We start from the raw sequence: 27,239 nt of genomic DNA on the forward strand, positions 1-27,239 counted from the left end.
ATAAAATTGAACCGGAATCGAATTTCGGACTTCCTAAGCAGATTTCTCGAGGAAACGGAAGCTTAACAGAAGCGGAAAATCGCAAATTAGAGGGTCTTAGAGAAGAAATTCGGCTAAAATCTCGCCAGTCCGCAATGAGTCTCGTTCGTTTGTTCGTTTACAATCAAATTACGCTACAATTTTGTCCAAATCGGACAGTGCCCGAGCTACGTTGATTTCACATGTCTTATCTGGTCCAGATCGAGATTCAGATGATTTGAGCCGAAAATCGTCTGTCAACAATTAATCAAAAATAGAAAAACACGAACAGAGGTACAACATGAGGACTTCCCAAGGGTTCTGGCACGATTGCAGAGCTAGGATGGGTGACCTCCATGGGTTAACCGTCTCCGGAGTAATCCGCGTCATACCCTTCCGCAGAGAACCGGCTCACGACAACAAAAATCGCTAAATGTTCTCAGAAAATAGAAAAAAAATAAGAATAAGAAAATAACGAATGTAAAGCTATTATTATGGCTGAGATACGATAAAATGGAACTGGAATCGAATTTCGGACTTTCTAAGCAGATTTCTGAGGAAACGAAAGATTAACAGAAGCGGAAAATCGCAAGTGGAGGGTCTTAAAGAAGAAATTCGGCTAAAATCTCGCCAGCTCATTGCGGAGTAATGAGTCTCGTCGTTTGCCCGTTTACAATCAAGATTAGCCTACATATTTTGTCCAAATCCAGCAGTGCCCGAGCCAAGTTGATTTCACATGTCTTATCTGGTTCCGATCGAGATTCAGATGATTTGAGCCAAAAATCGTCTGTCAACAAGTTATCAAAAATAGAAAAAAACAAAAAGGGGTGCAACCACGACGCTTCCAGGGGGTCGCCCATCCTAGTACTGGTCTCGCCCAGCATGCTTAACTTCGAAGTTCTAATGGGATCCGGTGCATTAGTGCTGTTATGATCGCACCCGACATTGAGTGGGTTGTTTATTCTTATATCCCTCGTAGTACGTGTGAAGCGGGCGGCGATAGACAACAAGCGGCACTGCTCTCGCCCAATCAAAACCATGAAATTAAGCGTTCTGGCGCGATGGCAGAGCTAGGATGGGTCACCTACCGGGAAGTCCTCGTGTCGCTACCGTTTACGTAAATTATGGCTAAAAAAGTCGAAATAATTGTTTTTAATGAGTTAACCGTCTTCCAGAGTAATCTGCGTCATACCCTTCCGCACAGAACCGGCTCACGATAACAAAAATCGATAAATGTTTCTAGAAAATAGAAAAAAAATAAGAATAGGAAAATAGCGAATGTAAAGCTATTATTATGCCTGAGATACGATAAAATGGAACCGGAGTCGAATTTCGAACTTCCTAAGCAGATTTTTCGAGGAAACGGAAGCTTAACAGAAGCGGAAAATCGCAAATTAGAGGGTCTTAGAGATGAAATTCGGCTAAAATCTCGCCAGTCCGCAATAAGTCTTGTCCGTTTGCCCGTTTACAATCAAATTAGCCTACAATTTGGTCCAAATCCGGCAGTGCCCGAGCTACGTTGATTTCACATGTCCTATCTGGTCCCGATCGAGATTCAGATGATTTGAGCCGAAAATTGTCTGTCAACAAGTAATCAAAAATAGAAAAACACGAAAGGGTGCAACACTACGACTTCCAAGGGGGTCACCCATCCTAGTATTGCTCTCGCCCAAGCACGCTTAACTTCGGAGTTCTGATGGGATCCAGTGCATTAGTGCTGGTATGATCGCACCAGACATTGAGTGCGATTTTTATTCTTATATCTTTCGAGTACGTGTGGAGCGTGCGACGATGGACAACACGCGGCACTGCTCTCGCCCAATCAGAACCATGAAGTTAAGCGTTCTGACGCGATGGCAAAGCTAGGATGGGTGACCTTCCTGGAAGTCCTCGTGTCGCGATCGTATACGTAAATTATTGCTAAAACAGTCGAAATAATTGTTTTTAATGAGTTAACCGTCTCCGGAGTAATCTGCGACATACCCTTTGGCACAGAACCAGCTCACGGCAACAAAAATCGCTAAATGTTCCCATAAAATAGAAAAAAAATAAGAAGAAGAAAACAGCGAATGTAAAGCTATTATATGCATGATATACGAGAAAATGGACAGGAATCGAATTTCGAACTTCCTAAGCGGATTTCTCGATGAAACGGAAGCTTAACTGAAGCGGAAAATCGTAAATTAGAGGGCTTCGGAGAAGGAATTCGGCTAAAATCTCGATCCGCAATGAGCCTCGTTCGTTGCCCATTTACAATCAAATTAGGCTACAATTTTGTCCAAATCCGGCAGTGCCCGAGCTACGTTGATTTCACAAGTTTTATCTAGTCCCGATCGAGATTCAGATTATTTGAGCCGAAAATCGGCTGTCAACAAGTAATCAAAAATAGAAAATCACGAAAAGGGGAGCAACACGAGGACTTCCCAGGGGTTACCCATCCTTGCACTGCTCTTGCCCAAGCACGCTTAACTTCGGAGTTCTGATGGGATCCGGTGCATTATTGCTGGTATGATCGCACCCGACATTGAGTGGAATGTTTATTCTTATATCTCCTGAGTACGTGTGGAGCGGGCGGCGATGGACAACACGCGGCACTGCACTCGCCCAATCAGAACCATGAAGTTTGCGTTCTGGCGCGATGGCAGAGCTAGGATGGGTGACCTCCCATGGGAAGTCCTCGTGTCGGGACCGTTTACGTAAATTATGGCTAAAACAATAGAAATAATTGTTTTTAATGAGTTAACTGTCTCCGGAGTAATCTGCGTCATACCCTTCCGCACAGAACCGGCTCACGGCAACAAAAATCGCTAAATGTTCCCAGAAAATAGAAAAAAAAAATAAGAAGAAGAAAATATCGAATGTAAAGCTATTATTATGCCTGAGATACGATAAAATGGAACAGGAATCGAATTTCAAACTTTCTAAGAGGATTTCTCGAGGAAACGGAAGCTTAACAGAAGCGGAAAATCGCAAATTAGAGGGTCTTAGAGAAGAAATTCGGCTAACATCTCGCCATCTCATTGCGGAGTAATGTGTCTCGTTCGTTTGCCCGTTTACAATCAAATTAGGAAATAATTTTGTCCAAATCCGGCACTGCCCGAGCTACGTTGATTTCACATGTCTTATCTGGTGCCGATCGAGATTCAGATGATTTGAGCCGAAAAATCGTCTGTCAACAAGTAATCAAAAATAGATTAACACGAAAAGAGGTACAACACGAGGACTTCGCAGGGCGACACCCATCCTAGTACTGCTCTAGCCCAAGCACGGTTGACATTGGAGTTCTGATGGGATCCGGTGCATTAGTGCTGGTATGATCGCACCCGACATTGAGTAGGATGTTTATTCTTATATTCCTCGAGTACGTGTGGAGCGGGCGGCGATGGACAACACGCGGCATTGCTCTCGCCCAATAAGAACCATGAAGTTAGCGTTCTGGCGCGATGGCAGAGTTAGTATGGGTGACCTCCCTGGGAAGTCCTCGTGTCGCGACCGTTTACGTAAATTATGGCTAAAACAGTCGAAATAATTGTTTTAATGAGTTAACCGTCTCCGGAGTAATCTGCGTCATACCCTTCCGCACAGAACCGGCTCACAACAATAAAAATCGCTAAATGTTCCCAGAAAATAGAAAAAAAATAAGAAGAAGAAAATAGCGAATATAAAGCTATTATTATGTCTGAGATACGATAAATGGAACAAGAATCGAATTTAGAACTTCCTAAGCGGATTTCTCGAGGAAACAGAAGCTTAACAGAAGCGGAAAATCGCAAATTAGAGGGTATTAGAGAAGGAATTCGGCTAAAATCTCGTCAGCTAATTGCGGAGCAATGAGTCTCATTTTTTTGCCCGTTTACAATCAAATTAGGCTACAATTTTGTCCAAATCCGGCAATGCCCGAGCTACGTTGATTTCACATGTCTTATCTAGTCCCGATCGAGATTCAGATGATTTGAGCCGAAAAACGTCTGTCAACAAGTAATCAAAAATAAATTAACACGAAAAGAGGTGCAACATGAGGACTTCCCAGGGGGTCACCAATCCTAGTACTGCTCTAGCCCTAGCACGGTTGACTTCAGAGTTCTGATGGGATCCGGTGCATTAGTGCTGGTATGATCGCACCCGACATTGAGTGGGATTTTTATTCTTATATCCCTCGAGTACGTGTGGAGCGGGCGGCGATGGACAACACGCGGCACTGCTCTCTCCCAATAAGAACCATGAAGTTAAGCGTTCTAGCGCGATGGCAGAGCTATGATGGGTGACCTCCCAGGGAAGTCCTCGTGTCGCGACCGTTTACGTAAATTATGGCTAAAACAGTCGAAATAATTGTTTTAATGAGTTAATCGAATCCGGAGTAATCTACCTCATACACTGCCGCACAGAACCGGCTCACGACAACAAAATCGCTAAATGTTCCCAGAAAATAGAAAAAATTAAGAAGAAGAAAATAGCAAATGTAAAGCTATTATTATGCCTGGGATACGATAAAATGGAACCGGAATCGAATTTCGAACTTCCTACGCGGATTTCTCGATGAAACGGAAGCTTAACAAAAGCAGAAAATCGCAAATTAGAGGGTCTTAGAGAAGGAATTCGGCTAAAATCTCGTCAGCTCATTGCGGAGTAATGAGTCTCGTTCGTTTGCCCGTTTACAATCAAATTAGGCTACAATTTTTTCCAAATCCGGCAGTTCCCGAGCTACGTTGATTTCACATGCCTTATCTGGTCCCGATCGAGATTCAGATGATTTGAGCCGAAAATTGGCTGTCAACAAGTAATCAAAAATAGAAAATCACGAAAAGGGGTGCAACACGAGGACTTCCAAGGGGTCACCCAGCCTAGTACTGCTCTTGCCCAAGCACGCTTAACATCGGAGTTCTGATGGGATCCGGTGCATTAGTGCTGGTATGATTGCACCCGACATTGAGTGGGATGTTTATTCTTCTTATATCTCTCGAGTACGTGTGGAGCGGGCGACGATGGCACAACACGCGGCACTGCTCTGGCCCAATCAGAACCATGAAGTTAAGCTTTCTCGCGCGATGGCAGAGCTAGGATGGGTGACCTTCCTTGGAAGTCCTCGTGACGCGACCGTTTACGTAAATTATGGCTAAAACAGTCGAAATAATTTTTTTTAAAAAGTTAACCGTCTCCGGAGTACTCTGCATCATTCCCTTCCGCACAGAACCGACTCACGACAACAAAAATGGCTAAATGTTCCCAGAAAATAGAAAAAAAGAAGAAGAAAATAGCGAATGTAAAGCTATTATTATACCTGGGATACGATAAATGGAACCGGAATCGAATTTCGGACTTTATTAGCGGATTTCTCGAGTAATCAAAAATAGAAAATCACGAAAAGGGGTGCAACACGAGGACTTCCAAGGGGTCACCTATCCTAGTACTGCTCTCGCCCAAGCATGCTTAACTTCGGAGTTCTGATGGGATGCGGTGCATTAGTGCTGGTATGATCGCACCCGACATTGAGTAGGATGTTTATTCTTATATCTCTCGAGTACGTGTGGAGCGGGCGGCGATGGACAACACTCGGCACTGCTCAAGCCCAATCAGAACCATGAAGTAAAGCGTTCTGTCGCAATGGAAGAGCTAGGATGGGTGACCTCCGACCGTTTACGTAAATTATGGCTTAAACAGTCGAAATAATTGTTTTTACTGAGTTAACCATTTCCGGAGTAATCTGTGTCATACCCTTCCGCACAGAACCGGCTCACGACAACAAAAATCGCTAAATGTTCCCAGAAAATAGAAAAAAAATAAGAAGAAGAAAATAACGAATGTAAAGCTATTATTATGCCTGGGATACTATAAAATGGAACCGGAATCGAATTTCGGACTTCCTAAGCTGATTTCTCGAGAAAACAGAAGCTTAACAAAAGCGGAAAATCGCAATTTAGAGGGTCTTAGAGAAGGAGTTCGGCTAAAATCTCGCAACCTCGTTGCGGAGTAATGAGTCTCGTTCGTTTGCCCGTTTACAATCAAATTAGCCTACAATTTTGTCCAAATCCGGCAGTGCCCGAGCTACGTTTATTTCACATGTCTTATCTGGTCCCGATCGAGATTCAGATGATTTGAGCCGAAAATCGTCAGTCAACAAGTAATCAAAAATAGAAAAACACGAAAAGGGTTGCAAAACAAGGACATCCTAGTACTGCTCTCGCCCAATCACGCTTAACTTCAGAGTTCCGATGGGATCTGGTGCATTAGGGCTGGTACGATCGCACCCGACATTGAGTGGGATGTTTATTCTTATATCCTCGAGTACGTGTGGAGCAGGCGGCGATGGACAATACGCGGCACTGCTCTAGCCCAATCAGAACCATGAAGTTAAGCGTTCTAGCTGATGGCAGAGTTAGGATGGGTGACCTCCCAGGGAAGTCCTCGTGTCGCGACCGTTTACGTAAATTATGGCTAAAACAGTCGAAATAATTGTTTTTAATGATTTAACTGTCCACGGAGTAATCTGCGTCATACCCTTCCGCACATAACCGGCTCAATACAACAAAAATCGCTAAATGTTCCCAGAAAATAAAAAAAAATAATAAGAAGAAAATAGCGAATGTAATGCTATTATTATGCCTGGGATACGATAAAATGGAAATGGAATCGAATTTCGACTTCCTAAGCGAATTTCTCGAGGAAACGGAAACTTAACAGAAGCAGAAAAACACAATGAGTCTCGTTCCTTTGCATGTTTACAATCAAATTAGTGTACAATTTCGTCCAAATCCGGCATTTCTCGAGCTATGTTGATTTCACATGTTTTATCTGGTCCCGATAGAGATTCAGATTATTTGAACCGAAAATAGTCTGTCAGCAAGCAATCAAAAATAAAAAAACACGATTAGGGTGCAACACGAGGACTTCCCAGGGGGTCACCCATCATAGTACTGCTCTCGCCAAGAACGCTTAACTTCGGAGTTCTGATGGGATCCGGTGCATTAGTGCTGGTATGATCGCACCCGACATTGAGTGGGATGTTTATTCTTATATCCCTCGAGTACATGTGAGGCGGGCGGCGATAGACAACACGCGGCACTTCTCTCGCCCAATCAAAACCATGAAGTTAAGCGTTCAGGCGCGATGGCAGAGCGAGGATGGGTGACCTCCCTGGGCAAACCTCTTGTCGCGACCGTGTACGTAAATTATGACTAAAAGAGTCGAAATAATTGTTTTTTAAATTATGACTAAAAGAGTCGAATGTAAAGCTACTATTATGCCTGGGATACGATAAAATGGAAACGGAATCAAATTTTGAACTACCTAAGTGGATTTCTCGAGGAAACGAAATTAAGTGTTAAGCGTTCTGGCGCGATGGCAGAGCTAGGATGGGTAACCTCCCTGGGCAGTCCTCGTGTCGCGACCGTTTACGTAAATTATGGCTAAATAGTCGAAATAATTATTTTAATGAGTTAACCGTCTCCGGAGTAATCTACGTTATACCCTTCCGCACTGAACCGGCTCACGACAACAAAAATTGCTAAATGTTCCCAAAAATACAAAAAAAAATAAGAAGAAGAAAATAGCGAAGGTAAAGCTTATATTATGCCTGGGATATGATAAAATGGAACATGAATCGAATTTCGAACTTCCTAAGCGGATTTCATTAGGAAACGGATAATTAACAGAAGCGGAAAATCGCAAATTAGAGGGTCTTAGAGAAGGAATTCGGCTAAAATCTCGCCAGCTCATTGCGGAGTAATGAGTCTCGTTCGTTTGCCCGTTTACAATCAAATTAGCCTACAATTTTGTCCAAATCCGGCAGTGCCCGATCTACGTTGATTTCACATGTCTAATCTGGTCCCGACCGAGATTCAGATGATTTGAGCCGAAAATCGTCTGTCAACAAGTAATCAATAATAGAAAAACACGAAAAGGGGTACAACCCCAGGACTTCCAAGGGGGTCACCCATCCTAGTACTGCTCTCGAGTACGTGTGGAGCTGGCGGCGATGGACAACACGCGTGCCACTGCTCTCGTCCAATCAGAACCATAAAGTTAAGCGTTCTGGTGCGATGGTAGAGCTAGGATGGGTGACCTCCCTGGGAAGTCCTCGTGTCACGACTCCTTACGTAAATTATAGGTAAAACAGTCGAAATAATTGTTTTTAATGAGTTAAACGTCTCCGGACTAATTTGTGTCATACCCTTCCGTACAGAAGCGGCTCACCCATAATAGTACTGCTCTCGCCCAAGCACGCTTAACTTCGGAGTTCTGATGGGATCCGGTGCATTAGTGCTGGTATGATCGCACCCGACATTGAGAGGGATTTGTATTCTTATATACCTCGAGTACGTGTGGAGCGGGCGGCGATGGACAACACGCGGCACTGCTCTCGCTCAATCAAACCTTGAAGTTAAGCGTTCTGGCGCGATGGAAGAGCTAGGATGGGTGACCTCCCTGGGAAGTCCTCGTGTCGCGATCGTTTACTTAAATTATGGCTAAAACAGTCGAAATAATTGTTTTTTATTAGTTAATCGTCTCCGGAGTAATCTGAGTCATACCCTTCCGCACAGAACCGGCTCACAACAACAAAAATCGCTAAATGTTCCCAGAAAATAGAAAAAAAAAAAGAATGTCTCATTTTGTCCCGATCGAGATTCAGATGATTTGAGCCGAAAATCGTCTGTCAACAAGTAATCAAAAATAGAAAAACACGAAAAGGGGTGCAACACGAGGACTTCTTTATGGGTCACCCATCCTAGTACTGCTGTCGCCCAAGCACGCTTAACTTCGGGGTTCTGATGGGATCCGGTGCATTAGTGCTGGTATAATCGCACTCGACATTCAGTTGGATTTTTATTCTTATATCCCTCGAGTACGTGTGGAGCGGACGGCGATGGACAACACCCGGCACTTCTCTTGCCCAATCAGAACCATGAAGTTAAGCGTTCTGGCATGATGGCAGAGCTAGGATGGGTGACCTCCCTCAGAAGTCCTTGTGTCGCGACTGTTTACGTAAATTATGGATAAAACAGTCGAAATAATTGTTTTTAATGAGTTAACCGTCTCCGGAGTAATCTGCGTCATACCCTACCGAACAGAACCGGCTCACGACAACAAAAATCGCTAAATGTTCCCAGAAAATAGAAAAAAATTAAGAAAAAGAAAATAACGAATGTAAAGCTATTATTATGCCTGAGATAAGATAAAATGGAACCGGAATCGAATTTCGAACTTCCTAAGCGGATTTCTCGAGGAAACAGAAGCTTAACAGAAGCAGAAAATCGCAAATTAGAGGGTCTTAGAGAAGGAATTCGGCTAAAATCTCGTCAGCTCATTGCGGAGTAATAAGTCTCGTTCGTTTGCCCATTTACAATCAAATTAGTTTACAATTTTGTCAAAATCCGGCAGTGCCCGAGCTACGTTGATTTCACATGTCTTATCTGGTCCCGATCGAGATTCAGATGATTTGAGCAGAAAATCGTCTGTCAACAAGTAATCAAAAATAGAAAAACATGAAAAGGGGTGCTACATGAGGACTTCACAAGGGGTCACCCATCCTAGTGCTGCTCTCACCCAAGCACGCTTAACTTTGGAGTTCTGATGGGATCCGGCGCATTAGTGCTGGTATGATCGCACCCGACATTGAGTGGGAAGTTTATTCTTATATCCCTTGAGTACGTAGGAGCGGGCGCGATGGACAACACTCGGCACTGCTCTCGCCCAATAAGAACCATGAAGTTAAGCGTTCTAGCGCAATGGAAGAGCTAGGATTGGTGACACTCCCTGGTAAATCCTCGTGTCGCGATCGTTTACGTACATTATGACCAAAACAGTCGAAATATTTGTTTTTAATGAGTTAACCGTCTCCGGAGTAATATGCGTCATAACCTTTCGCACAGAACCGGCTCACGACAACAAAAATCGCTAAATGTTCCTATAAAATAAAAAAAATTAAGAAGAAGAAAATAGCGAATGTAAAGCTATTATTATGCCTGGGATATGATAAAATGAAATCGGAATCGAATTTCGAACTTTCTAAGCGTATTTCTCGAGGAAACGGAAGCCTAACAGAAGCTGAAATTCTGAAATTAGAGGGTCTTAGAGAAGGAATTAGGCTAAAATCTCGCCACCTCGTTGCGGAGTAAAGAGTCTCGTTCGTTTGCCCGTTAACAATCAAATTAGCCTACAATTTTGTCAAAATCCGGCAGTGCCCGAGCTACGTTGATTTCCCATGTCTTATCTGGTCCCGATCGAGATTCAGATGATTTGAGCCGAAAATCGTCTGTAAACAAATAATCAAAAATAGAAAAACACGAAAAGGAGTGTAACACGAGGAATTCCAAGGCGTCACCCATTCTAGTACTCCTCTCGCCCAAGCACGCTTAACTTCGGAGTTCTGATGGGATCCGGAGCATTAGTGCTGGTATGATCGCACCCGACATTGAGTGGGAAGTTTATTCTTATATCCCTTGAGTACATAGGAGCGGGCGGCGATGGACAACACTCGGCACTGCTCTCGCCCAATAAGAACCATGAAGTTAAGCGTTCTGGCGCGATGGAAGAGCTAGGATGGGTGACACTCCCTGGTAAATCTTCGTGTCGTGATCGTTTACGTAAATTATGGCTAAAACAGTCGAAATATTTGTTTTTAATGAGTTAACCGTCTCCAGACTAATGTGTATCATACACTTCCGCACAGAACCGGCTCACGACAACAAAAATTGCTAAATGTTCCCAGAAAATAGAAAAAAATAAGAAGAAGAAAATAGCGAATGTAAAGCTATTATTATGCATGAGATACGATAAAATGGATCTGGAATCGAATTTCGAACTTCCTAAGTGGATTTCTCGAGGAAACGGAAGCCTAGCAGAAGCTGAAAATCTCAAATTAGAGGGTCTTAGAGAAGGAATTAGGCTAAAATCTCGCCACCTCGTTGCGGAGTGTTGAGTCTCGTTCGTTTGCCCGTTTACAATCAAATTAGCCTACAATTTTGTCCAAATCCGGCAGTGCCCGATCTACGTTGATTTCACATGTCTTATCTGGTCCCGATCGAGATTCAGATGATTTGAGCCAAAAATCGTCTGTCAACAAGTAATCAAAAATAGAAAAACACGAAAATGGGTGCAACACGAGGACTTCCAAGGGGGTCACCCACCCTAGTACTGCTCTCGCCCAAGCACGCTTAACTTCGGTGTTCTGATGGGATCCGGTGCATTATTGCTGGTATAATCGCACTCGAAATTTAGTGGGATTGTTATTCTTATATCCCTCGAGTACGTGTGGAGCGGACGGCGATGGACCACACGTGGCACTTCTCTCGGCCAATCAGAACCATGAAGTTAAGCGTTCTGGCACGATGGCAGAGCTAGGATGGGTGACCTCCCTCGAAAGTCCTCGTGTCGCGACCGTTTACGTAAATTATGGATAAAACAGTCGAAATAATTGTTTTTAATGAGTTAACCGTCTCCGGAGTAATCTGCGTCATACCCTTCCGCACAGAACCGGCTCACGACAACAAAAATTGCTAAATGTTCCCAGAAAATAGAAAAAAATTATGAATAAGAAAATAACGAATGTAAAGCTATTATTATGCCTGAGATAAGATAAAATGGAACCGAAATCGAATTTCGAACTTCCTAAGCGGATTTCTCGAGGAAACGGAAGCTTAACAGAAGCGGAAAATCTCAAATTAGAGTGTCTTAGAGACGGAATTCGGCTAAAATCTCGCCAGCTCATTGCGGAACAATCAAATTTGGTTACAATTTTGTCAAAATCCGGCAGTGCCCGAGCTACGTTGATTTCACATGTCTTATCTGGTCCCGATCGAGATTCAGATGATTTGAGCCGAAAATCGTCTGTCAACAAGTAATCAAAAATAGAAAAACACGAAAAGGGGTGCAACACGAGGACTTCCCACGTCGGTCACCCATCCTAGTACTGCTCTCGCCCAAGCACGCTTAACTTCGCAGTTCTGATGGGATTCGGTGCATTAGTGCTGGTATGATCGCACTTGACATTGAGTGTGATGTTTATTCCTATATCCATCGAGTACGTAGGAGCAGGCGGCGATGGACAACACTCGCCACTGCTCTCGCCCAATCAGAACCATTGAGTTAAGCGTTCTGGCGCGATGGAAGAGCTAAGATGGGTGACACTCCCTGGTAAATCCTCGTGTCGCGATCGTTTACGTAAATTATGGCTAAAACAGTCGAAATATTTGTTTTTATTGAGTTAATCGTCTCCGGAGTAATCTGCGTCATACCCTTCCGCATAGAACCGGCTCAGGACAACAAAAATCGTTAAATCTTCCCAGAAAATAGAAAAAAAATTAAGAAGAAGAAAATAGCGAATGTAAAGCTATTATTATGCCTGGGATACGATAAAATGAAACCGGAATCGAATTTCGGACTTCCTAAGCGGATTTCTCGAGGAAACAGAAGTTTAACAGAAGCGGAAAATCGCAAATTAGAGGGTCTTAGAGAAGGAATTCGGCTAAAATCTCGTCAGCTCATTGCGGAGTAATGAGTCTCGTTCGTTTGCCCGTTTACAATCAAATTATCCTACAATTTTTTCCAAATCCGGCATAGCCCGAGCTACGTTTATTTCCCATGTGGTCCCGATCGAGATTCAGATGATTTGAGCCGAAAATTTTCTGTCAACAAGTAATCAAAAATAGAAAAACACGAAAAGGGGTGCAACACGAGAACTTCCAAGGGGGTCACCCATTCTAGTACTGCTCTCGCCCAAGCATGCTTAACTTTGGAGTTCTGATGGGATCCGGTGCATTAGTGCTGGTATGATCGCACCCGACATTAAGTGGTATTTTTATTCTTATATCCCTCGAGTACGTGTGGAGCGGGCGGCGATAGGACAACACGCGGCACTGCTCTCGCCCAATCAGAACAATGAAGTTAAGCGTTCTAGCGCGATGGAAGAGCTAGGTTGGGTGACCTCCCTGGGAAGTCCTCGTGTCGCGACCGTTTACGTCAATTATAGATAAAACAGTCGAAATAATTGTTTTTAATGAGTTAACCGTCTTCAGAGTAATCTGCGTTATACCCTTCCGCACAGTACCGGCTCACGACAACAAAAATCGCTAAATGTTCCCAGAAAATAGAAAAAAAAATAAGAATAAGAAAATAGCGAATGTAAAGCCATTATTATGCCTGAGATACGATAAAATGGAACCAGAATCGAATTTCAAACTTCCTTAGCGGATTTCTCGAGGAAACGGAATCTTAACAGAAGCGAAAAATCTCAAATTAGAGTGTCTTAGAGAAGAAATTCGGGTGAAATCTTGTCAAATCATCGCGGAGTAATGAGTCTCGTTCGTTCGCCCGTTTACAATCAAATTAGGCTACAATTTTGTTCAAATCTGGCAGTGCCCGAGCTACGTTAATTTCACATGTCTTATCTGGTCCTGATCGAGATTCAGATGATTTGAGCCAAAAATCGTATGTCAACAAGAAACCAAAAATAGTACTGCTCTCGCCCAAGCATGCTTAACTTCGGAGTTCTGATGGGATCTGGTGCATTAGTGCTGGTATGATCGCACCCGACATTGAGTGGGATTTTTATTCTTATATCCCTCGAGTACGTGTGGAGCAGGCGGCGATGGACAACACGCGGTACTGCTCTCGCCCAATAAAAACCATGAAGTTAAGCCTTCTGGCGCGATGGCAGAGCTAGGATTGGTGACCTCCCTAGGCAGTCCTCGTGTCGCGACCGTTTACGTAAATTATGGCTAAAACATTCGAAATAATTGTTTTTAATGAGTTAACCATCTCCGGAGTAATCTTCGTCATATCCTTCTGCACAGAACCGGCTCACGACAATAAAAATCGCTAAATGTTCCCAGAAAATAGAAAAAAATAAGAAAAAGAAAATAGCGAATGTAAAGCTATTATTATGCTTGGTATACTATAAAATGGAACCGAAATCGAATTTCAAACTTGCTTAGAAGATTTCTCAAGGAAACGGAAGATTAACAGAATCGGAAAATCGCAAATTAGAGGGTCTTATAGAATGAATTCGGCTAAAATCTCGCCAGCTCGTTGCGGAGTAATGAGGCTCGTATGATCGCTTAGTGCATTAGTGCTGGTATGATCGCACCCGACATTGAGTGGGATGTGTATTCTTATATCCCTCGAGTACGTGTGGAGCGGGCGGCGATGGACAACACGCGGCACTTCTCTCGCCCAATCAGAACCATGAAGTTAAGCGTTCTGGCGTCCTCGTGGGCAGTCCTCGTGTCGCGATTGTTTATGTAAATTATGGCTAAAACAGTCGAAATAATTGTTTTAATGAGTTAACCGTCTCCGGAGTAATCTGCGTCATACCCTTCCGCACAGAACCGGCTCACGACAACAAAAATCGCTAAATGTTCCCAGAAAATAGAAAAAAATTAAGAATAAGAAAATAACGAATGTAAAGCTATTATTATGCTTGAGATAAGATAAAATGGAACCGGAATTTAATTTCGAACTTCCTAAGCGGATTTCTCGAGGAAACGGAAGCTTAACAGAAGCGGAAAATCGCAAATTAGAGGGTCTTAGAGAAGGAATTCGGCTAAAATCTCGCCAGCTCATTGCGAAGGAATGAGTCTCGTTCGTTTGCCCGTCTACAATCAAATTAGGCTACAATTTTGTCAAAATCCGGCAGTGCCCAAGCTACGTTGATTTCACATGTCTTATCTGGTCCCGACCGAGATTCTGATGATTTGAGCCGAAAATCGTCTGTCAACAAGTAATCAAAAATAAAAAAACACGAAAAGGGGTGCAACACGAGGACTTCCTAGGGGGTCGGGTCACCCATCCTAGTACTGCTATCGCCCAAGCACGCTTAACTTCGGAGTTCTGATGGGATCCAGTGCATTAGTGCTAGTATGATCGCATCCGACATTGAGTGGGATGTTTATTCTTATATCTCTCGAGTACGTGTGGAGCGGGCGGCGATGGAAAAACACGTGGCACTGCTCTCGCCCAATTAGAACGATGAAGTTAAGCGTTCTGGCGCGACGGAAGAGCTAGGATGGGTGACCTCCCTGGGAAGACCTCGTGTCGCGACCGTTTACGTAAATTATCGCTAAAACAGTCGAAATAATTGTTTTTAATGAGTTAACCGTCTCCGGAGTAATATGCGTCATACCCTTCCGCACAGAACCGGCTCACGACAACAAAAATCGCTAAATGTTCCCAGAAAATAGAAAAAAAAAATAGGAAGAAGAAAATAGCGAATTTAAAGATATTATTATGATTGGGATACGATAAAATGGAACAGTAATCGAATTTCGAACTTCCTAAGCTGATTTCTCAAGGAAACAGAAGCTTAAAAGAAGCGGAAAATCGCAAATTAGAGGGTCCTAGAGAAAAAATTCAACTAAAATCTCACCAGCTCATTGCGGAGCAATGAGTCTCGTTCGTTTGCCCGTTTACAATCAAATTAGCCTACAATTTTGTCAAAATCCGGCATAGCCCGAGCTACGCTGATTTCAGAAGTCTTATCTGGTCCCGATCGAGATTCAGATGATTTGAGCCCAAATCGTCTGTCCACAAGTAATCAAAAATAGAAAAACACGAAAAGGGGTGCAACAATAGGGCTTCACAGGGAGTCACCCATCCTAGTACTGCTCTCGCCCAAGCACGCTTAACTTCAGAGTTCTGATGGGATCTGGTGCATTAGTGCTGGTATGATCGCACCTGACATTGAGTGGGATGTTTATTCTTATATCCCTCGAGTACGTGTGGAGCGGGCGGCGATGGACAACACGCGGCACTGCTCTCGCCCAATCATAACTATGAAGTTAAGCGTTCTGGCGCGACGGCAGAGCTAAGATGGGTGACCTCCCTTGGAAGTCCTCGTGTCTGGACCGTTTACGTAAATTAGGGCTAAAACAGTCGAAATAATTGTTTTTAATGAGTTAACCGTCTCCGGAGTAATCTGCGTCATACCCTACTACACAGAACCGGCTCACGACAACAAAAATTGCTAAATGTTACTAAAAAATAGAAAAAAATAAGAATAGGAAAATAGCGAATGTAAAGCTATTATTATGCATGAGATACGATAAAATGAAACCAGAATCGAATTTTGAACTTTCTAAGCGGATTTCTCGAGAAAACGGAAACTTAACAGAAGCGGAAAATCTCAAATTAGAGGGACTTAGAGATGGAATTAGGCTAAAATCTCGCCACCTCGTTGCGGAGTAATGAGTCTCGTTCTTTTGCCCGTTTACAATAAAATTAGCCTACAATTTTGTCCAATTCCGGCAGTGCCCGAGCTACGTTTATTTCCCATGTCTTATCTGGTCCCGATCGAGATTCAGATGATTTGAAATGAAAAATCGTCTGTCAACAAGTAATCAAAAATAGAAAAACACGAAAAATAGGTGCAACAAGAGGACTTCCTAGGGGGTCACCCATCCTAGTACTGCTCTCGCCCAAGCACGCCTAACTTCGGAGTTCTGCTGAGATCCAGTGCATTAGTGCTGGTATGATCGCACCCGACATTGAGTGGGATACGATAAAATGGAACCGGAATCGAATTATGAACTCACTAAGCGGATTTCTCAAGGAAACAGAAGCTTAACAGAAGCGGAAAATCGCAAATTAGAGGGTCTTAGAGAAGGAATTCGGCTAAAACTCGCCACCTCGTTGCGGAGTATTGAGTCTCGTTCGTTTGCCCGTTTACAATCAAATTAGCCTACAATTTTGTCCAAATCCAGCAGTGTCCGATATACGTTGATTTCGCATGTCTTATATGGTTTCGATCGAGATTCAGAAGATTTGAGCCAAAAATCGTCTGTCAATAAGTAATCAAAAATAGAAAAACACGAAGAGGGGTGCAACACGAGGACTTCCCAGGGGGTCACCCGTTCTAGTACTGCTCTCGCCCAAGCATGCTTAACTTTGGAGTTCTGATGGGATCTGGTGCATTAGTGCTTGTATGATCGCACCCGACATTGTGTGGGATGTCTATTCTTATATCCCTCGAGTACGTGTGGAGCGGGCGGCGATGGACAACACACGGCACTATTATTGCCCAATCAGAACCATGAAAATAAGCGTTCTGGCGCGATGGCAGAGCTAGGATGGGTGACCTCCCTGGAAATTCCTCGTGTCGCGACCGTTTACGTAAATTATGGCTAAAACATTCGAAATAATTGTTTTTAATGAGTTAACCGTCTCCGGAGTAATCTGCGTCATACCCTTCTGCACAGAACCGGCTCACGACAATAAAAATCGCTAAATGTTCCCAGAAAATAGAAAAAAAAATAAGAAGAAGAAAATAGCGAATGTAAACCTATTATTATGCCTGAGATACGATAAAATGGAACAGGAATCGAATTTCGAACTTCCTAAGCGGATTTCTCGAGGAAACGGAAGCTTAACAGAAGCGGAAAATTGCAAATTAGAGGGTCTTAAAGAAAGAATTCGGCTAAACTCTCGCTAGCTCATTGCGGAGTAACGAGTCTCGTTCGTTTGCCCGTTTACAATCAAATTAGCCTACAATTTTGTTCAAATCCGGCAATGCCCGACCTGCTTTGATTTCACATGTCTTATCTGGTCCCGTTCGAGATTCAGATGATTTGAGCCTAAAATTGTCTGTCAACAAGTAATCAAAATTAGAAAAAATGAAAAGGGGTGTAACACGAGGACTTCCCAGGGGGTCATCCATCCTAGTACTTCTCTCGCCTAGGCACGCTTAACTTCAGAGTTCTGATGGGATCTGGTGCATTAGTGCTGGTATGATCGCACCAGACATTGACTGGGATGTTTATTCTTATATCCCTCGAGTACGTATGGAGCGGGCTGCGATTGACAACACGCGGCACTTCTCTCGCCCAATCAGAACCATGAAGTTAAGCGTTCTGGAGTAATCTGCGTAATACCGTTCCGCACACAACCGGCTCACGACAACAAAAATCGCTAAATGTTCCAAGAAAATAGAAAAAAAAATAAGAAGAAGAAAATAGCGAATGTAAAGGGATACGATAAAATGGAACCGGAATCGAATTTCGAACTTCCTAAGCGGATTTCTCGCGGAAACGCAAGCTTAAGGGAAGCGAAAAATTGTGAATTAGAGGGTCTTAGAGAAGGAATTCGGCTAAAATCTCGTCACCTCGTTGCGGAGTAATGAGTCTCGTTCGTTTGCCCGTTTACAATCAAATTAACCTACAATTTTTCCAAATCCGGTAGTGCCCGAGCTACGTTGATATCACATGTCTTATCTTGTCCCGATCGAGATTCAGATGATTTGAGTCGAAAATCGTCTGTCAACAAGTAATAAAAAAAGAAAAACACGAAAAGGGGTGCAATACCAGGACTTCCCTAAGGAGTCACCCATCCTAGTACTACTCTCGCCCAAGCACGCTTAACCTTCGGAATTCTGATGGGATCCGGTGCATTAGTGCTGGTATGATTGCACCCAACATTGGCAACGATATTTATTCTTTATCCCTCGAGTACGTGTGGAGCGAGAGGCGATGGACAACACGCGGCACTGCTATCGCCGAATCAGAACCTTGAAGTTAGCGTTCTGGCGCGATGGCAAAGCTAGGATGGGTGACCTCCTTGGGAAGTCCTCGTGTCGCGATCGTTTACGTAAATTATGGCTAAAACTGTCAAAATAATTGTTTTTAATGAGTTAACCGTCTCCGGAGTAATCTGCGTCATACTCTTCCGCACAGAACCGGCTCACGACAACAAAATTTCTAAATGTTCCCAGAAAATAGAAAAAAATAAGAAGAAGAAAATAGCGAATGTAAAGCTATTATTATGCTTGAGATACGATAAAATGGAACAGGAATCGAATTTCGAACTTCCTAAGCGGATTTCTCGAGGAAACGGAAGCTTAACAGAAGTGGAAAATCGCAAATTATAGGGTATTAGAGAAGGAATTCGGCTAAAATCTCGCCAACTCATTCCGGAGTAATGAGTCTCGTTCGTTTGCCCATTTACAATCAAATTAGGCTACAATTTTGTCAAAATCCGGCACTTCCCGAGCTACGTTGATTTCACATGTCTTATCTGGTCTGGATCGAGATTCAGATGATTTGAGCCGAAAATCGTCTGTCAACAAGTAATCAAAAATAGAAAAAAAAGAAAAGGGATGCAACACGAGGACTTCCCAGGGGGTCACTCATCCTAGTACAGCTCTCGCCCAAGCACGCTTAACTTCAGTGTTCTGATGGGATCCGGTGCATTAGTTCTGGTATTATCGCACCCGAAATTGGGTGGGATTTTTATTCTTATATCTCTCGAGTACGTGTGGAGCACGCGGCGATGAACAACTCGCGGCACTGCTCTCGCCCAATCAGAACCATAAAGTTAAGCTCGAAATAATTGTTTTTAATGAGTTAACCGTCTCCGGAGTAATCTGCGTCATACGCTTCCGCACAGAACCGGCTCACGACAACAAAAATCGCTAAATGTGTACAAGAAAATAGGAAAAAAAGAAGAAGAAAAAAATAGCGAATGTAAAGCTATTTTTATATCTGAGATACGATAAAATGCAACATGAATCGAATAGCGAACTACCTAAGCGGATTTCTCGAGTAAACAGAAGCTTAACAGAAGCGGAAAATCGCAAATTAAAGGGTCTTAGAGAATGAATTCGGCTAAAATCTCGCAAGCTCAATGCGGAGTAATGAGTCTCATTCGTTTGCCCGTTTACAATCAAATTAGGCTACAATTTTGTCAAAATCCGGCAGTTACATTGAGTGCGATTTTTATTCTTATATCTCGCCCAATCAGAACCATGAAGTTAAGCGTTCTGGCGTGATGGCAGAGCTGGAATGGGTGACCTCCCTGGGAAGTCCTCGTGTCGCGATCGTTTACGTAAACTATGGCTAAATAGTCGAAATAATTGTTTTTAATGAGTTAACCGTCTCCAGAATAATCTGCGTCGTACCCTTCCGCACATAACCGGCTCACGACAACAAAAATCGCTAAATGTTCCCAGAAAATAGAAAAAAAATAAGAAAAAGAAAATAGCGAATGTAAAGCTATTTTTATGCTTGTGATACGATAAAATGGAACATGAATCGAATTTCGAACTTCCTAAGCGGATTTCTCGAGGAAACGGAAGCTTAAAACAAGGGGAAAATCGCAAACTAGAGGGTCTTAGAGAAGGAATTCGGCTAAAATCTCGCCCCGCTTATTGCGGAGTAATGAGTCAGTGCCCGAGCTATGTTGATTTCACATGTCATATCTGGTCTCGATCGAGATTCAGATGATTTGAGACGAAAATCGTCTGGTATGATCGCACCCGACATTGACTGGGATTTTTATTCTTATATATCTCGAGTACGTGTGGAGCGGGCGGCGATGGACAACACGCGGCACTGCTCTCGCCCAATCAGAACCATGAAGTTAAGCTCGAAATAATTGTTTTTAATGATTTAACCGTCTCCAGAGTAATCTGCGTCATACCCTTCTACACATAACCGGCTCACGACAACAAAAATCGCTAAATGTTCCTAGAAAATAGAAAAAAAATAAGAAGAAGAAAATAGCGAAGATAAAGCTATTATTATGCATGAGATACGATAAAATGGAACCGGAATCGAATTTCGAACTTCCTAAGCGGATTTCTCGAGGAAACAGAAGCTTAACAGAAGCGAAAAATCCCAAATTAGAGGGTCTTAGTGATGAATTCGGCTAAAATCTCGCCAGCTCATTGCGGAGAAATGAGTCTCGTTCGTTTTTCCCCGTTTACAATCAAATTAGGCTACAATTTTGTCCAAATTCGGCAGTGCCCGAGCTAAGTTGATTTCACCTGTCTTATCTGGTCCTGATCGAGATTCATATGATTTGAGCCGAAAATCATCTGTCAACAAGTAATCAAAATAGAAAAACACGAAAAGGGGTGCAACACGAAGATTTCCCAGGGGGTCACCCATCCTAGTGCTGCTCTCGCACAAGCACGCTTAACTCCGTAGTTCAGATGGGATCCGGTGCATTAGTGCCGTTATGATCGCCCCCGACATTGAGTGGGATTTTTATTCTTATATCCCTCGAGTACGTGTGGAGCAGGCGGCGATGGACAACACGCGTCACTGCTCTCGCCCAATCAGAACCATGAAGTTAAGATCGAAATAATTGTTTTAATGAGTTAACCTTCTCCGGAGTAATCTGCGTCATACCCTTCCGCACAGAACCGGCTCACGACAACAAAAATCGCTAAATGTTCCCAGAAAATAGAAAAAAATAAAAAGAAGAAAATAGCGAATATAAAGCTATTATTATGCCCGAGATACGATAAAATGGAACAGGAATCGAGTTTCGAAATTCCTAAGCGGATTTCTCGAGGAAAGGAAGTTTAACAGAAGCGGAAAATCGAAAATTATAGGGTCTTGGAAAAGGAATTCGGCTAAAATCTCGCCAGCTCATTGCGGAGTAATGAGCCTCGTTCATTTGCCCGTTTACAATTAAATTAGCCTACAATTTTGTCCAAATCCGGCAGTGACCGAGCTACGTTTATTTCACATGTCTTATCTGGTCTCGATCGAGATTCAGATGATTTGAGCCGAAAATCGACTGTCAACAAGTAATCAAAAATAGAAAACACGGAAAGGGGTGCAACACAAGGACTTCCCAGGGGGTCAACCATCCTAGTATTGCTCTCGCCTGAGCACGCTTAACTTCGGGGTTCTGATGGGATCCGGTGCATTAGTGCTGGTATGATCGCACCCGACATTGATTGGGATGTTTATTTTTATATCCCTCGAGTACTTGTGGAGCGCGAGGCGATGGACAACACGCGGCACTGCTCTCGCCCAATCAGAACCATGAAGTTAAGCGTCTGGTGCGATGGCAGAGCTAGGATGAGTGACCTCCCTGGGAAGTCCTCGTGTCACGACCATTTATGTAAATTATGGATAAAACAGTCGAAATAATTGTTTTTAATGAATTAACCATCTCCGGAGTAATCTGCGTCATACCCTTCAGCACAGAACTAACTCACGACAACAAAAATCGATAAATGTTACCAGAAAATAGAAACAAAAAATAAAAAGAAAATAGAGTACGTAAAGCTATTAACAGAAGCGGAAAATTGCAAATTAGAGGGTCTTAGAGAAGGAATTCGGCTAAAATCTCGCCAGCTCATTGCGGAGCAATGAGTCTCGTTCGTTTGCCCGTTTACAATCAAATTAGCCTACAATTTTGCCCAAATCCGGCAGTGCCCGAGCTACGTTGATTTCACATGTCTTATCTGGTCTCGATCGAGATTAAGATGATTTGAGCAGAAAATCGTCTGTCAACAAGTAATAAAAAATATAAAAACACGAAAAGGGGTGACACACGAGGACTTCCAAGGGGGTCACCCAACCTAGTACTGCTCTCGCCCAAGCACGCTTAACTTCGGAGTTCTGATGGGATCCGGTGCATTAGTGCTGGTATGATCGCACCCGACATTGAGTTGGATGTTTATTCTTATATCCCTCGAGTACGTGTGGAGCGGGCGGCGATGGACAACACGCGGCACTGCTCTCGCCCAATCAGAACCATTAAGTTAAGCGTTCTAGCTCGATGGCAGAGCTAGGATGGTTGACCACCCTGGGCAGTCCTCGTGTCGTGACCGTTTACGTAAACTGTGCTAAAACAGTCGAAATAATTGTTTTTAATGAACTAACTGTCTCCGGAGTAATCTCCGTCATACCCTTCCGTACAGAACCGGCTCACGACAAAAAAAATCGCTAAACGTTCCCAGAAAATAGAAAAAAAAATATGAAGAAGAAAATAGCGAATGTAATGCTATTATTATGCTTGGGATACGATAAAATGGAACCGGAATCGAATTTCGAACTTCCTAAGTGGATTTCTCGAGGAAATGAAAGCTTAAAAGAAGCGGAAAATCGCAAATTAGAGGGTCTTAGAGAAGGAATTCGGCTAAAATCTCGCCACCTCGTTGCGGAGTAATGAGTCTCGTTCGTTTGCCCGTTTACAATCAAATTAGGCTAAAATTTTGTCCAAATCCGGCATTGCCCGAGCTACGTTGATTTCACATGTCTTATCTGGTCTCGATCGAGATTCAGTTGATTTGAGCCGAAAATCGTCTGTCAACAAGTAATCAATCAAAAATAGAAAAACACGAAAAGGGGTGCAACACGAGGACTTCCCATGGGGTCACACATGCTAGTAGTGCTCTCGCCCAAGCACGCTTAACTTCGGAGTTCTAATGGGATCCGGAGCATTAGTGCTGGTATGATCGCACCCGACATTGAAGGGGATGTTTATTCTTATATCCCTCGAGTACGTGTGGAGCAGTCGGCGATGGTCAACACGGGCACTGCTCTCGCCAAATCAAAACCACGAAGTTAAGCGTTCTGGCGCGATGGAGCGGGCTAGGATGGGTGACCTCCCTGAGAAGTCCTCGTGTCGCGACCGTTTACGGAAATTATGGCTAAAGCAGTCGAAATAATTGTTTTAATGAGTTAAACGTCTCCGAAGTAATCTGCGTCATACCGTTCCGCACAGAAACCGGCTCATGACAACAAAAATTGCTAAATGTTTCCATAAAATAGAAAAAAAAAAATAAGAAGAAGAAAATAGCGAATGTAAAGCTATTATTATGCCTGAGATACGATAAAATGGAACATGAATCGAATTTAGAACTTCCTAAGCGGATTTCTCGAGGAAACGGAAGCATAACAGAAGCGGGAAAATCGCAAATTAGAGGGTCTTAGAGAATGAATTCTGCTAAAATCTCGCCTGCTCATTGCGGAAGTAATGAGTCTCTTTCGTTTTCCCGTTAACAATCAAATTAGCCTACAATTTTGTCCAAATCCGGCAGTGCCCGAGCTACGTTGATTTCACATGTCTTATCTCGTACCGATCGAGATTCAGATGATTTGAGCTGAAAATCGTCTGTCAACAAGTAAACAAAAATAGAAAAACACGAAAATGAGAGCAACACGAGGATTTCCCAGGGGGTCACCAATCCTAGTACTGCTCTCGTCCAAGCACGCTTCACTTCAGAGTTCTGATGGGATCCGGTGCATTAGTGATGGTATGATCGCATCCGACATTAAGTGGGATGTTTATTCTTATATCCCTAGAGTAAGTGTGGTGCGGGTGGCGATGGACAACACGCAGCACTGATTTCGCCAAATCAGAACCATGAAATTAAGCGTTCTGGCGCGATGGCAGAGCTAGGATGGGGTGACTTCCCCGGGAAGTCCTCGTGTCGCGACCGTTAGGTAAATTATGGGTAAAACAGTCGAAATAATTGTTTTTAATGAGTTAACCGTCTACGAAGTAATCTGCATCATACCCTTCTGCACAGAACCGGCTCACGACAACAAAAATCGCTAAATGTTCTCAGAAAATAGAAAAAAAATAAGAAGAAGAAAATAGCGAATGTATAGGCTATTATTATGCCTGGGATATGATAAAATGGAACCGGAATCGAATTTTGAACTTCCTAAGCGGATTTCTCGTGGAAACGGAAGCTTTACATAAGCGGAATCGCAAATTAGAGGGTCTTAGAGATGGAATTCGGCTAAAATCTCGTCAGCTCTTTGCAGAGTAATGAGTCTCGTTCGTTTGCCCGTTTACAATCAAATTGGGCTACAATTTTTTCCAAATCCGGCAGTGCCCGAGCTACGTTGATTTCACATGTCTTATCAGGTCCCGATCAAGATTCAGATGATTTGAGCCGAAAATCGTCTGTCAACAAGTAATCTAAAATAAAAAAAACGAAAATCGGCGCAACATGAGGACTTCCCAGGGAGTCACCCATACTAGTACTGCACTCGCCCAAACACGCTTAACTTCGGAGTTCTGATGGGATCCGGTGCATTATTGCAGGTTTGATCGCACACGTCATTGAGTGGGATGTATATTCTTATATCCCTCGTGTACGTGTGGAGCGGGCGGCGATGGACAACACGCGGCGCTGCTCTCACCCAATCAGAACCATGAAGTTAAGCGTTCTGGTGCGATGGCAGTGCTAGGATGGTTGACCTCCCTGGGAAGTCCTCATGTCGCGACCGTTTACGTAAATTGTGGGTTAAACTGTCGAAATAATAGTTTTTAATGAGTTAACCGTCTCCGGAGTAATCTGCGTCATACCCTCCCGCACAGAACCGTCTCACTACAACAAAAATCGCTAAATGTTCCCAGAAAATAGAAAAAAAATAAGAAGAAGAAAATAGCGAATGTAAAGCTACTATAATGCCTGGGATACGATAAAATGGAACCGAAATCGAATTTCGGACTTCCTAAGCGGATTTCTCGATGAAACGGAAGCTTAACAGAAGCGGAAAATCGCAAATTAGAGGGTCTTAGAGAAGGAATTCGGCTAAAATCTCGTCAGTTCATTGCGGAGTAATGAGTCTCGTTCGTTTGCCCGTTTACAAAAAAATTAGGCTACAATTTTGTCCAAATCCGGCAGTGCCCGAGCTACGTTGATTTCACATGTTTTATCTGGTCCCGATCGAGATTCAGATGATTTGAACCGAAAATCGTCTGTCAACAAGTAATCAAAAATAGAAAAACACGAAAATGGGTGCAACACGAGGACTTTCTAGGGGTTCACCCATCCTAGTACTGCTCTTCGCCCAAGCACGCTTAACTTCGGAGTTCTGATGGGATCCGGTGCATTATTGCTGGTATGATCGCACCCGACATTGAGTGGGATGTTTATTCTTATATCCCTCGAGTACGTGTGGAGCGGGCGGCGATGGACAAAACGCGGCACTGCTCTAGCCCAATCTGGACCATGAAGTTAAGCGTTCTAGCGCTATAGCAGAGCTAGGATGGGTGACCTCCCCGGGAAGTCCTCGTGTCGCGACCGTTTACGTAAATTATGGCTAAAACAGTCGAAATAATTGTTTTAATTAGTTAACCGTCTCCGGAGTAATCTGCGTCATACCCTTCCACGCAGAACCGCTCACGACAACAAAAATCGCTAAATGTTGCCAGAAAATAGAAAAAAAAATAAGAAGAAGAAAATAGCGAATGTAAAGCTATTATTATTCCTGGGATACGATAAAATGGAACCGTAATCTAATTTGGAACTTCCTAAGAGTATTTCTCGAGAAACGGAAGCTTAACAGAAGCGGAAAAATCGCAAATTAGAGGGTCTTAGAGAAGGAATTCGGCTAAAATCTTGCCAGCTCATTGCGGAGTAATGAGTCTCGTTCGTTTAAACCGTTTACAATCAAATTAGGCTACAATTTTGTCCAAATCCGACAGTGTCCGAGCTACGTTGATTTCACATGTCTTATCTGGTCACGATCGAGATTCAGATGATTTGAGCCGAAAATCGTGTGTCAACTAGTAATCAAAAATAGAAAAACACGAAAAAAGGGTGCAACACGAGGACTTCCCACGGGGTCAACCATCCTAGTATTGCTCTCGCCCAAGCACGCTTAACTTCTAAGTTCTGATGGATCCGGTGCATAGAGCTGGTATGATCGCAACCCGAAATTGGGTGAGATGTTTATTCTTATATCCCTCGAGTACGTGGGAGCGGGCGGCAATGGACAACACGCGGCACACCTCTCGCCCAATCAGAACCATGAAGTTAAGCGTTCTGGCGCGATGGCAGAGCTAGGATGTGTGACCTCCCCGGGAAGTCCTGTGTCGCGACCGTTTACGAAAATTATAGCTAAAACAGTTGAAATAATTGTTTTTAATACGGTTAACCGTTTTGGAGTAATCTGCGTCCTACTCCTCGCACAGAACCGGCTCACCGACAACAAAATGCTAAATGTTTCCAAAAATAGAAAAAAAATAAGAATAAGAAACTAGGAATGTAAAGCTATTCTTATGTCTGGGATACGATTAAAATGGAACCGGAATCGAATTAGGACTCCTATGAGATTGGTCGAGGAAAAAAAGACGCTTTAACCAGGGCTGGAAACTCGCAAATAGAAGGCTTCTCTTAGAAAACGAATTCGGCTTTCAAATCTTTTCAATCTCATTGCAGAAGTAATGAGTCCCGGTCGTTTTGCCCGTTATGCTAATACAAATTAGCCTCCAATTTTGGTCCAACTCCGGCAATGCCTGAGCTACGTTGATTTCACATGTCTTATCTGGTCCCGATCGAGATTCATATGATTTGAGCCGAAAATCGTCTGTCAAAAAGTAATCGAAAGTAGAAAAACACGAAAGAAGGTGCAACACGAGAACTTCCCAGGGGGTCGCCCATCCTAGTACTGGTCTCGCCCAAACACGCTTAACTTCGGAGTTCTGATGGGATCCGGTGCATTAGTGCTAGTATGATTGCACCTGACATTGAGTGG

General features: G+C 43.3%; 26 non-coding genes and 4 pseudogenes across 26 annotated transcripts; all 30 read right to left on the bottom strand.

Annotated features, from left to right (window-relative positions):
• Positions 1-842: 842 nt before the first annotated feature.
• Positions 843-959, bottom strand: LOC142535813 (5S ribosomal RNA; annotated as a pseudogene).
• Positions 960-1,633: 674 nt separating this feature from the next.
• On the bottom strand, positions 1,634-1,752 carry LOC142535794 (5S ribosomal RNA). The gene has a single exon (XR_012817774.1). It is a non-coding gene; the product is annotated as a 5S ribosomal RNA (ribosomal RNA).
• Positions 1,753-2,420: 668 nt separating this feature from the next.
• LOC142535804 (5S ribosomal RNA) lies at positions 2,421-2,538 on the bottom strand. The gene has a single exon (XR_012817783.1). It is a non-coding gene; the product is annotated as a 5S ribosomal RNA (ribosomal RNA).
• Positions 2,539-3,224: 686 nt separating this feature from the next.
• LOC142535809 (5S ribosomal RNA) lies at positions 3,225-3,343 on the bottom strand (annotated as a pseudogene).
• Positions 3,344-4,023: 680 nt separating this feature from the next.
• On the bottom strand, positions 4,024-4,142 carry LOC142535805 (5S ribosomal RNA). Its single transcript, XR_012817784.1, has one exon. It is a non-coding gene; the product is annotated as a 5S ribosomal RNA (ribosomal RNA).
• A 680-nt stretch (positions 4,143-4,822) lies between these two features.
• On the bottom strand, positions 4,823-4,940 carry LOC142535785 (5S ribosomal RNA). Its single transcript, XR_012817765.1, has one exon. It is a non-coding gene; the product is annotated as a 5S ribosomal RNA (ribosomal RNA).
• Positions 4,941-5,382: 442 nt separating this feature from the next.
• Positions 5,383-5,500, bottom strand: LOC142535797 (5S ribosomal RNA). The gene has a single exon (XR_012817776.1). It is a non-coding gene; the product is annotated as a 5S ribosomal RNA (ribosomal RNA).
• Positions 5,501-6,885: 1,385 nt separating this feature from the next.
• LOC142535814 (5S ribosomal RNA) lies at positions 6,886-7,003 on the bottom strand. Its single transcript, XR_012817788.1, has one exon. It is a non-coding gene; the product is annotated as a 5S ribosomal RNA (ribosomal RNA).
• Positions 7,004-8,702: 1,699 nt separating this feature from the next.
• LOC142535802 (5S ribosomal RNA) lies at positions 8,703-8,821 on the bottom strand. The gene has a single exon (XR_012817781.1). It is a non-coding gene; the product is annotated as a 5S ribosomal RNA (ribosomal RNA).
• Positions 8,822-9,504: 683 nt separating this feature from the next.
• Positions 9,505-9,623, bottom strand: LOC142535791 (5S ribosomal RNA). Its single transcript, XR_012817771.1, has one exon. It is a non-coding gene; the product is annotated as a 5S ribosomal RNA (ribosomal RNA).
• A 681-nt stretch (positions 9,624-10,304) lies between these two features.
• Positions 10,305-10,422, bottom strand: LOC142535793 (5S ribosomal RNA). Its single transcript, XR_012817773.1, has one exon. It is a non-coding gene; the product is annotated as a 5S ribosomal RNA (ribosomal RNA).
• A 682-nt stretch (positions 10,423-11,104) lies between these two features.
• On the bottom strand, positions 11,105-11,223 carry LOC142535789 (5S ribosomal RNA). Its single transcript, XR_012817769.1, has one exon. It is a non-coding gene; the product is annotated as a 5S ribosomal RNA (ribosomal RNA).
• Positions 11,224-11,878: 655 nt separating this feature from the next.
• LOC142535787 (5S ribosomal RNA) lies at positions 11,879-11,998 on the bottom strand. Its single transcript, XR_012817767.1, has one exon. It is a non-coding gene; the product is annotated as a 5S ribosomal RNA (ribosomal RNA).
• A 677-nt stretch (positions 11,999-12,675) lies between these two features.
• Positions 12,676-12,794, bottom strand: LOC142535795 (5S ribosomal RNA). Its single transcript, XR_012817775.1, has one exon. It is a non-coding gene; the product is annotated as a 5S ribosomal RNA (ribosomal RNA).
• A 1,964-nt stretch (positions 12,795-14,758) lies between these two features.
• On the bottom strand, positions 14,759-14,882 carry LOC142535806 (5S ribosomal RNA). Its single transcript, XR_012817785.1, has one exon. It is a non-coding gene; the product is annotated as a 5S ribosomal RNA (ribosomal RNA).
• A 685-nt stretch (positions 14,883-15,567) lies between these two features.
• LOC142535788 (5S ribosomal RNA) lies at positions 15,568-15,686 on the bottom strand. The gene has a single exon (XR_012817768.1). It is a non-coding gene; the product is annotated as a 5S ribosomal RNA (ribosomal RNA).
• Positions 15,687-16,370: 684 nt separating this feature from the next.
• On the bottom strand, positions 16,371-16,489 carry LOC142535803 (5S ribosomal RNA). Its single transcript, XR_012817782.1, has one exon. It is a non-coding gene; the product is annotated as a 5S ribosomal RNA (ribosomal RNA).
• A 334-nt stretch (positions 16,490-16,823) lies between these two features.
• LOC142535792 (5S ribosomal RNA) lies at positions 16,824-16,942 on the bottom strand. Its single transcript, XR_012817772.1, has one exon. It is a non-coding gene; the product is annotated as a 5S ribosomal RNA (ribosomal RNA).
• Positions 16,943-17,625: 683 nt separating this feature from the next.
• Positions 17,626-17,744, bottom strand: LOC142535815 (5S ribosomal RNA). Its single transcript, XR_012817789.1, has one exon. It is a non-coding gene; the product is annotated as a 5S ribosomal RNA (ribosomal RNA).
• A 549-nt stretch (positions 17,745-18,293) lies between these two features.
• Positions 18,294-18,414, bottom strand: LOC142535799 (5S ribosomal RNA). The gene has a single exon (XR_012817778.1). It is a non-coding gene; the product is annotated as a 5S ribosomal RNA (ribosomal RNA).
• Positions 18,415-19,093: 679 nt separating this feature from the next.
• Positions 19,094-19,212, bottom strand: LOC142535798 (5S ribosomal RNA). Its single transcript, XR_012817777.1, has one exon. It is a non-coding gene; the product is annotated as a 5S ribosomal RNA (ribosomal RNA).
• A 1,639-nt stretch (positions 19,213-20,851) lies between these two features.
• On the bottom strand, positions 20,852-20,970 carry LOC142535800 (5S ribosomal RNA). Its single transcript, XR_012817779.1, has one exon. It is a non-coding gene; the product is annotated as a 5S ribosomal RNA (ribosomal RNA).
• Positions 20,971-21,561: 591 nt separating this feature from the next.
• Positions 21,562-21,680, bottom strand: LOC142535790 (5S ribosomal RNA). Its single transcript, XR_012817770.1, has one exon. It is a non-coding gene; the product is annotated as a 5S ribosomal RNA (ribosomal RNA).
• Positions 21,681-22,280: 600 nt separating this feature from the next.
• On the bottom strand, positions 22,281-22,399 carry LOC142535807 (5S ribosomal RNA). Its single transcript, XR_012817786.1, has one exon. It is a non-coding gene; the product is annotated as a 5S ribosomal RNA (ribosomal RNA).
• Positions 22,400-23,086: 687 nt separating this feature from the next.
• LOC142535786 (5S ribosomal RNA) lies at positions 23,087-23,205 on the bottom strand. Its single transcript, XR_012817766.1, has one exon. It is a non-coding gene; the product is annotated as a 5S ribosomal RNA (ribosomal RNA).
• A 688-nt stretch (positions 23,206-23,893) lies between these two features.
• LOC142535808 (5S ribosomal RNA) lies at positions 23,894-24,012 on the bottom strand. Its single transcript, XR_012817787.1, has one exon. It is a non-coding gene; the product is annotated as a 5S ribosomal RNA (ribosomal RNA).
• Positions 24,013-24,693: 681 nt separating this feature from the next.
• Positions 24,694-24,812, bottom strand: LOC142535810 (5S ribosomal RNA; annotated as a pseudogene).
• A 683-nt stretch (positions 24,813-25,495) lies between these two features.
• LOC142535801 (5S ribosomal RNA) lies at positions 25,496-25,615 on the bottom strand. The gene has a single exon (XR_012817780.1). It is a non-coding gene; the product is annotated as a 5S ribosomal RNA (ribosomal RNA).
• Positions 25,616-26,299: 684 nt separating this feature from the next.
• On the bottom strand, positions 26,300-26,416 carry LOC142535811 (5S ribosomal RNA; annotated as a pseudogene).
• Positions 26,417-27,108: 692 nt separating this feature from the next.
• On the bottom strand, positions 27,109-27,227 carry LOC142535784 (5S ribosomal RNA). The gene has a single exon (XR_012817764.1). It is a non-coding gene; the product is annotated as a 5S ribosomal RNA (ribosomal RNA).
• Between the last annotated feature and the right edge of the window lie 12 nt (positions 27,228-27,239).

This window comes from Primulina tabacum, unplaced genomic scaffold, assembly GCF_025594145.1.
Source record: "Primulina tabacum isolate GXHZ01 unplaced genomic scaffold, ASM2559414v2 Contig1138, whole genome shotgun sequence".
NCBI classification, from domain to species: domain Eukaryota; kingdom Viridiplantae; phylum Streptophyta; class Magnoliopsida; order Lamiales; family Gesneriaceae; genus Primulina; species Primulina tabacum.